Here is a 9,080-nt window from a genome sequence, read left to right as displayed (position 1 = left end):
GTGACAATTGTTTTTAAAAAATGTTCTTAAATGTCTTAAGGGGAAAATATTTGAGACCTTCTCTGCAACTTAATGGGTTTAGAACATTGGTTCTCAAAAAGTATTGGGAGAGGGATTTTCCTAACCTGGGTATTTTCCTATACTGATGTAGTCACATCTGTAGATGAAATATTTAATATTATTTTTTTAGTTTTATTCTTGTCAAATTTGATAATGATCTGTCAGATATAATCAAGTTTGACATCAGACTATACATATTTGTATTGGGTTTCGTTTTTCATGCTTTCATCGATGGTAAGGGAGAGAAGAGAATGAAGGAGGGAATTTTGAACCAAAAATGAAATTGAACTAAAATATTTAATAAATTTAAAAGTATAATGCCAGTTGGGCACTTAGGTAGCTCAGTAGATTGAAAGCTAGGCTTAGAGCCAGGAATTCCTGGTTTCAAATTTGGCCTTAGATGCTTCCTAGCTGTGTGATCCTGGGAAATTCACTTAACCTCCATTGCCTACCCCTTATTGCTCTTCTGCCTTGGAACAAAAATATAATATTGATTCTAAGATTGAAGGTAAGGAATTTTTTTAAAAAATGAATGCCAGGTAAATTATTTAATACAATGAGACAGCATCTTGTAATTTAATTAAACTGTTGAGAGGTGGGGTGATCTTTTGTAAAACCACTGAAAGTCCTTCCCGGATAACTCTAGTTTTCTTTTGCCAAGTCTCTAGATCTTGAGAGCTTTTACATTACAAGCAGTTTTGAGACTATCAGGTATGGTAACACTTGTATTTATTTTTCTTAGACACAATGATCTGTAGATGGATGCTTTGTGTGAAAAATCCCTTTTTTCCCTAATTGTATAAGGGCCGGGAATAAGCTTGGCATCTCCTAAAAATGACTAAAAGTACCTTTAGGACAATTCTAGTAGCAGATAAGATGCTGGAGATGAGAGGCATTATGTCCCCTTCTCAGATCATTTTTATTTGCATCTGTTTTTATTCTGAAAGCTATTCATTGCATGCAATTGAGACCCTAAGAGTATTTGTTATGGTGACATATATTGCAAACTGTTCTTAAGTATCTGTGGAGCAATGTTATGTCCTGGTGGCTATATGACTGATGATGCCCTGGCTCCAGCACTGTTCACATCTTCCAATTTTCAAGGATATTCTAAGGTTTGTATCATTGTTACTATGACTAGTGTTTCCAGGTTGCTGTCAGTCTTTTCTAGCTATCCTAGTGGGTTTAGGATATCTACTGCTCAGCATCCCTCTGGCTGCTATTCCCTTCTTTTGCTGGGTAAATGCCCTCAAAGACCAATCCTTATCATGAGGACTATGGGGTATCATTATGATTCATCTGAAGACCAGATAATAAGGTAGGATATGTGACAGTAGGTAGAAAGCTGGCTTTGAGGACCCGGGTTCAAATCCCATCACTAAACAAATACTGTGTGATGCTGGACCAGTTACTAGCTATCTCACTGTTCTAGGCAATTCTTTAAGTTGGCAAGGAGTTGACTTCTACTTTGGTAGAGGGATATTTCTCATCCAGGAACTCCAATGAAATCATATCAACAACATCTACCTCCCAAGACTGTCAAGAAGCTGAAATAAGACCTTTGTAAACCTCTCAGCCCATAGTTTCTTCAGCTATACAATGGGGATGCACCTATCTCCCAACATTGTTGGGAGGACCAAATGAAATCTTTGTAAACCTCTTCTTCTGTTCCCTCAACTGTAAAATGGAGATAAGCTAGCAGAGTTAGATGGTCAAGATTTAAAGTACAATCTTCTTTCCCCTGTCCCTCTGTTGCATCAGAGTCACAATGCCTTTCTAGCTGTGAACACACACACACACACACACACACACACACACACACACAATTATTAAAGGGCCCTCCTCTAAAACTCAAACCTTTCTGGATGATCATTGTGAGCCTGCTGCTCTCCATAGGTATGTCCAGGGAAGATATTCCAGCCCAAACCTGGGAGAGAGCCTGTGAGTCACGGCTTTGAAATCTGTGCTGGATGCCAGCTGAAAAGCGAAGCTTTGCAAAATCAAGTTGACAGATGAAGCTGGGGCTGCCCTGCTAGGCATAGACTCATCCATATTCTCGGTTAAAAGAAATATTGCATTTTTAAAGAGGAAAGAAACATATTTAAAAGATAAAGGAAGAAAGAAAAAACTTTGCTGGTCATTAATTATGATAATAAAACACGGGGGGAAATTCACTTTAAAGGCATGTTAAAGCCCCGTAATCTTCAAAGAGATAGAGGAGAGCCAGCTGCCCTGGGAAGGAGGAATCTACCATTTCTAGTCCAAAGCAGTCTGTAAGGGTGAGGGGCCAAAGCAGCCCATCAGAGCAGCCCAAGAGAGGAGGGGGATTTTGGGGGTGTCCAGACTAGCCTCAAGCCACATGGAAGCTCCCATCGATGACATTAGCAGGCCATTGAAGGTCCACACATCACTCTCCTTTCCCACCCACCTTCACCCCCCAAGACCTTGTCCCCTGACCAATAACAAGCACCTGAAAGTCTCCCTAGAATGGAGATGTGACTGGCTCATTTCTAGCCCCTAATAAGGCTGATCTCCTTCAGATTCACTGTTGACAGTCACTGAAGAAATATTTCTTGTGCTTCTCTCTTTCCAGCTATTGGGGATGCAGGGTCCAATTCATCACATAGCTTCTGCCCTGAGAGAATTGAAGAGAGGCAACTCCAATATTCATCCACCAATAGGGGGAGCCTCAGGGAAACAGATGGTTCTAGGTTGAGCAAGTGATTCAGACAGTGAGGGCTAGATGAAAAAGAGCAGAGATTCATCCCTAAAGTCAGAGGACCTGGGTTCAGATGTGGCCCTTGGAAAGCAGAGGTTTAGGCTGACTGTATTTTAGAGAGAGAATCTATTAGGATAACAATAGCACCAACTTCTCAATAGTCTTGAGAGGATAACATGAAATATTTGTAAATCCCTCAACTATAAAATCAGGATAATAGCCCCTCCCCTTCAAAGTTTAATAGGAGAATAAAATGAGATAAGGATAAACTTCTCACCCTCAGTTTCCTTATACTCTAAAATAGTACCAAATTCCCAAGATTGTTAGGAGAATAAAACAAGATATTTGTAAACTTCTCAGCCTCAGTTTCCTTAACTCTAAAGTGGGAATAATAATAGCACCTATTTTCAATAATTCTTAGGAGAATCACATGAAATATTTGTAAATTTCTCAGCCTCAGTTTCCTTGACTACAAAATGGTTTTTATAATAGTTTTATAATAGAATCTCCTTTCCAAGGTTATTGGGAAAATTAAATGTTTGTAAAACACTTTGCACAGTGCTGGTACATTTAGTAAGTGCTAAATATTTTCTCTAAGCTCTACAAGACAGGAAGCAAAGAAGTACCACGTATCAGAAGTGATTAAAATATGTACCTAGACCATGCTTTTTAGTTTACCTTTTCTATGTAGTGGAAAGAAATCTGAATTTGAAGTCAGGGGAAACATACCTCTGACACTTTCCAGTGATGTCACTGACCTTGGCTAAATCACTTCCCTGCTTTGGGCTTTAGCTCCCTCATCTGTAAAAAGCCATGAGTGAAGTAGGTGATTTCTAACCCTGTTAGACCTGGGTTCTAATCCTGTCTCTTCTAGGTGCTGCTTGTGTGACCTTGGGGAAGTCTCTCAGCATTAGTTTCTTCATCTGAAAATCAGGATAATAATAGTATCTTATGGAGTTGCTGAAAACACACACACACACACACACACACACACACACACACATACACACACACACACACACACACAAGAACCTATACAAAATGTTCCATAAACATCGAAGCTGTTGGTATTATTCTGAATCCAAATCAATACTCATACTCTTGTACCTCATTATCCCCAGAGGATCTCATTAAACATTCCAACTTTGCTAATTTCCATCTGTAGGATCTTGGGTAAGTTGCAAATTTATCTATAAAATGGGGATGGGACTGGGGGGAGGGAATGGAGTAGATGACCCCTGAGGAATCAGCTTTCTCTCAGTCTATGATCTTTAAGTTTGAACCCTATTTCTATTCCCTTGTACCTGTAGGATCCTGGGCAAAACACTTCCCTTTCTGGGCCTCAGTTTCCACATCAGCAAAATGAAGTCTTGAGTTGGAAAAGGACTTGGACATTGTTTTGTCTAGCAGCCCATAATCCTGATCCCTAGGTTCATATATCTGGAGCTGAAAAGGAAATCAGATGCCCTCTAATCAGATCCCTTCATTTTACAGATGAGAAAATAGAGACTTAGAGAGTATAAGTGCTTGGCTAAAGTTGTTCAGGTAGTAAGCCTCAGAGGTAGGACTTGAACTCAACTCTTCTGACTCTAGATTCAGGCTTCTTTCCATTTAACCAGGGAGGCATTGTTTCCAAAGCTATCTCATAGGAAGAACAAGACCTTAAGCAGAGTGGATAGCTAACCAGAACATTCCACATCTTGCCCTCACACTGCCCTGCCAGTCATAGCTTAGTCATAAAAAACTGGCTTCAGGGAAGAGCCCCAACCCCACTCTCTCCAAGAATATGTGCCTTCCCCAGGGAGGTCACACACTTTGATTCACTTAGTTCCAACAATCTGGACTGGAGCTAGCAGGAACCCTCACTCATACATGGAAAGTTTCAACTTCAAGGCTGACTCCCTTAGATTTAATGTTCCCCATCTCCTGTCTTGTGGGTCACATGTTCTCTTCCCCTTTCCATTCCTTGACCCTCCAACCCTATATCTTTCTACCCCCTGAGCTATTATTGGTACCTGGTGTAATTTAGCACCAATAAAATTATCAAAGGGAACAGCCTCAGAAGAATAATCCAGGGAGTTTTGCATGACTTCAAGGAAATCTCCTGGTTAGGAGGGTGGGAGACATTAAGGTGGGTAGAACAGGGCGAAGATCTTTCCCTGGGGAATCTCTCAATGAGCTCCCACACCTGGATCTGATTAGGTTCCATCTGGTGTGGAGGCAAGGAGATGTGAAGCAATAATGACACAGGAGAAAGAACACAACTAGATACCCTTGCTTGGCCATCACCAACTATATTTCTCAGAGAAGCTCAGTCCTTTTTATAGCTTTGTGGTTCAACCCAAGGATGCCTTTCCAAGGGACTAAGATGTTGACAGAGGATTCATGTTGATGACTTCAGAAAGGATAGAGCTCTAGATGTGGGACCTAGAAGACCCAACTGATTCTTGTTGAAGACACTTTATAGCTGTTCAACCCCTGGAAAGTTAATTAACCCCTCTGTGACTTAGTTCCTTTGTCTGCAAAATAGAGAGGATACATAGGGTTGCTATGTCATAGGACTATTATGAAGATCCAATGAGAAAATCTATGTAAAGTAGTTGGTAAATCTCTATGAATATGTGAAAAGGCTGTGATTAGGTGCCATGTTCAAGGTGCTGAGCTAAATTCAAGAGAGATTCAAACATGAGCAAAGAGAGAGACAGAACCATCCTTCAAAGAGATTACATTCTAATGGAGGAAGACAACATACAAGAGGGAGGTGGAAAGAGGGAAGGGGAAGAGAAGGTACTTGTGCAGGCCATGCTTGTCTAGAGAGTCAAAAGCAATGGTGGAAAGAGAATGAAGTAGGGAACATCCAGCTCTGCCCAAAACAAAGGTGGAGGTCCTTAGAAGAAGCACCAATGATAGAAGGGCCCTGGAAATTCAGAGTGACATTCTAGGGCTATAAGACAGTTGAGTGATGATGGGAAACAGGAAGAAGAGAAGGTCAGAGCACAAATGGAGTGCCACCTGTAAGCATTAAATGACATTAGTTGGTATGGCAGACACATGGAAGGGCTAAAGTTAAGAAAAAAACAAAACAGGGGGCAGCTGGGTAGCTCAGTGGATTGAGAGTCAGGCCTAGAGATGGGAGGTCCTAGGTTCAAATCTGACCTCAGACACTTCCTAGCTGTGTGACTCTGGGCAGGTCACTTGACCCCCATTGCCTAGTCCTTACCACTCTTCTGCCTTGGAGCCAATACACAGTATTGACTCCAAGATGGAAGGTAAGGGTTTAAAAGAAAAGAAAAAAACCAACTAACATTATGTACCTATTATTTGTATAGAATAGATACTTGGGCTACAAAGAAGAAAATGGCTAGCATTTATATTACACTAAAGTTTATAAAGTCCTTTTCCTATGTATCTCATTTGTTTCTCATAACCACCCTGTGGGGAAAGATCTAATATTTCCCCCTATGTACAGATGGGGAAACTGAGGCATTCAAACTCAGTTCTTCCTGAATCAAAGTATAATGCTCTAACCACTATAACATCTAGCTGACAATACAAGGAGATTATAAGACCCTGGGTTAGGGGCCAGGTCTCCCTGACTGAAAGGATCAAACCCAGGACCTAGCCATTCTAGTAAGAGTCCTAGAAAGGTCTAAATCTAAGTATATTAGCTTGCTAGGATGATCCTGCTCTTTGCTAGGGTATATAACATTCTGCTTAGGATATAGATGGCAGATCTCAAAGATTTAACTGTGAGGACAAAGAATTAGAGAGTATTACTACTGTGCTCAAGGTAAGGGATGTAGGGATTAAAAATTAATGGTGACATAACGACATTATTATACTCTTCCTAATGAATTTTTCTTTTTCCCCTATCACAAAACTTGACATGAAGGGTTTCTGATTGGGGATCGGTTAGGGAGCCAAAATGTTTTTATACAAGTGGTACCATTTCTTCTGGGATCTTTTTATTTTAACTCTTACCTTCTGTCTTAGAATCAGTACTGTGTATTGGTTCCAAAGTAGAAGAGTGGTAAGGGCTAGCCAATGGGAGAAAAGTGACCAGCCCAGGGTCACATAGCTAGGAAGAGTCTGAAGGCAGATTTTAACCTAGGACCTCCCATCTCTAGGCCTGGCTCTCAATCCACTGAGATACCTAGGTGCCCCTTATTCTGGGATCTTAAGGAAGCATTCCGGGATTTTAGGAATATCTCTGGTATTATCTTTGGACTCCACCCTCTTTATCTTTCCCTTTTAAATGATAGAAAGTAATGGCTTGGTAAATCAAAAGCAGTTACTGATCAGGGGACAGTAGTGAGGCTTATGGTGGGTAGCAATAATGCGCAACTTCCCCATGGAAGTAAGTCCAAATCCTCTGATGTCCAAAGATCTGGGTCATTCTCTGGGTAATAGAAGGGCAAGGAGGTGAAAACAGAACCTTTACACATCCTTAATTCCCTCAATCCATTCCCTCTCAGTGGCTTCACTAGAACTTCTCTCTTCTAAGTTGCCAGACACTGACCAATGCTGGGTTCCCAAAGGGACTTCTGATTTTATAAAGGCTCCACAAGGCAAGAAAAGGCGTGGGACTAAACATATTTGATTCAATAGAGTCCTTGTATAAATGATAGAATTACGAGGTCTGGACTTTTTTGTTAGTTACTTTAAGTGAGATATAGTGATTGCCTCAATCAATTGCCACCCTTATAAAAGAATGAAAGTTCTCATAGCAAAATTGCTGCATGTGAATTTTAGATTTAGTCTACCCTGCTTAGTCTTCAGAATTCTAGCAACCAGGAATGTCTACACCCCCACTTTGTAAACCTTAAAATTTCCCAGATCCTACTTTATAAGATTGGATTAAGACCATTCCCCATTTGGGCAGTGAACTCTACTTAAAGCAGGAATGTGAGAATTCTACTTTACCTACTTGGGTCTACCCTAGGGGAAGATAAAGTTGTAAACTCTTTTCTGAACAATGAAAAGTACTTAAACCCACACTTTTCTTAAGCTAAGTACCTATAAAGGTCAAACAACTTGTGAATTTACAAGGAACAAAGAACTGGAAAACTTACTCAGAGCTTTCCTGTTGTGAATTACTCAAAAATCCACACCTTCGTAGGTGTGGACTAAGAATGGGTGGTCCTTTAGAAACATCTACAGTGATTGGTAGATGTAAGGACTTAGGGGAGGTGACAGAGAAGATTTTGCCCTTAAAAATAAGAGCTTAGGGAAGAGCTGGGAGTCATTCTGAAACATTCAGATGGAGGAGGGAGCTGGTGAAAGCAGCTGAGATGCTGCTGGCCTGGTGTCATTAGAAATCCTTACTTAGACAGATCTTATGGTGAGTTATAAAAAACTGACTGATTTTCTCTTTTAAGACTCAGGTCTAGGCCATGTTGGCTTGAGGCCCTTCATACTTATTCTTTTCTTACTCTCTCTCTTTCTTTGATTACTCATTGTATTGTTAATTAAAATCTCTATAAAACCCAATTGACTTGGGTATTTGAATAATTGGGAATATTTCCCTGGCGACCACCTTATATTTGATTTGAAACCCATGACACTGTAGTGAAACATATTTCTGCGGTCAAATTTACTCACCCTCTCTTATATCTATCACAATTTATATCTTCCACTATTTTTATCACTACAGTTTAAGACCTCAACCATTTTAAATCTCACAACTTAAGGATTAACTGTAGGCAAGGATGGCCTATGACCAGCATGTGCTAGAAAATGACAAATCAGAAACAACTGACTGACCCCCTGGGCTGTCCTACACCAAGCTTAAGCCACCATTGGTACATGTGAGACACAGGAGGTGATGTAAAGAACTGCCTATATATTTTGCGTCATTTCCTGTGAGCTCTCTCTCGGCAGTGTTCGTAGCTTTTGATGGTGTTTGGTGTGCTTGAGGCTTTGGAGGACTTTGGCAGTGGAGGTCATTGTTATGAGCTCTGTAGCTTGGTCTAGGTAAGGTGATTTCCCTGAATTAGACTTTGTGAGTGAGAAGGATGATTCCCCTTTTCCTTGACCTTCTGAAGGCACTAACCTTCTAGGAGGCCCCTCATCTTGGAGGAGGCTTTGTGGCTGGAAGCTGAAGTAGATTTAATCTTCTGAGAAGGCCCCTTGGCTGAGGCCTCTGAACTCCCCTTGGCTCAGGCCAGGCAAGAGCAGATATCCTACTCCTTTCCCTCTTCTCCTTCTTAATTTCTTCCTTCTATTGTAAATAAATCACCATATAATCCCATACTGACTTGAGTGTTTCATTGGGATTTAGAATTTAAATCCCTACGGGGGC

Source organism: Monodelphis domestica, chromosome 3 (assembly GCF_027887165.1).
Source record: "Monodelphis domestica isolate mMonDom1 chromosome 3, mMonDom1.pri, whole genome shotgun sequence".
Classification (NCBI taxonomy): domain Eukaryota; kingdom Metazoa; phylum Chordata; class Mammalia; order Didelphimorphia; family Didelphidae; genus Monodelphis; species Monodelphis domestica.
This window is presented reverse-complemented; position numbering follows the sequence as displayed.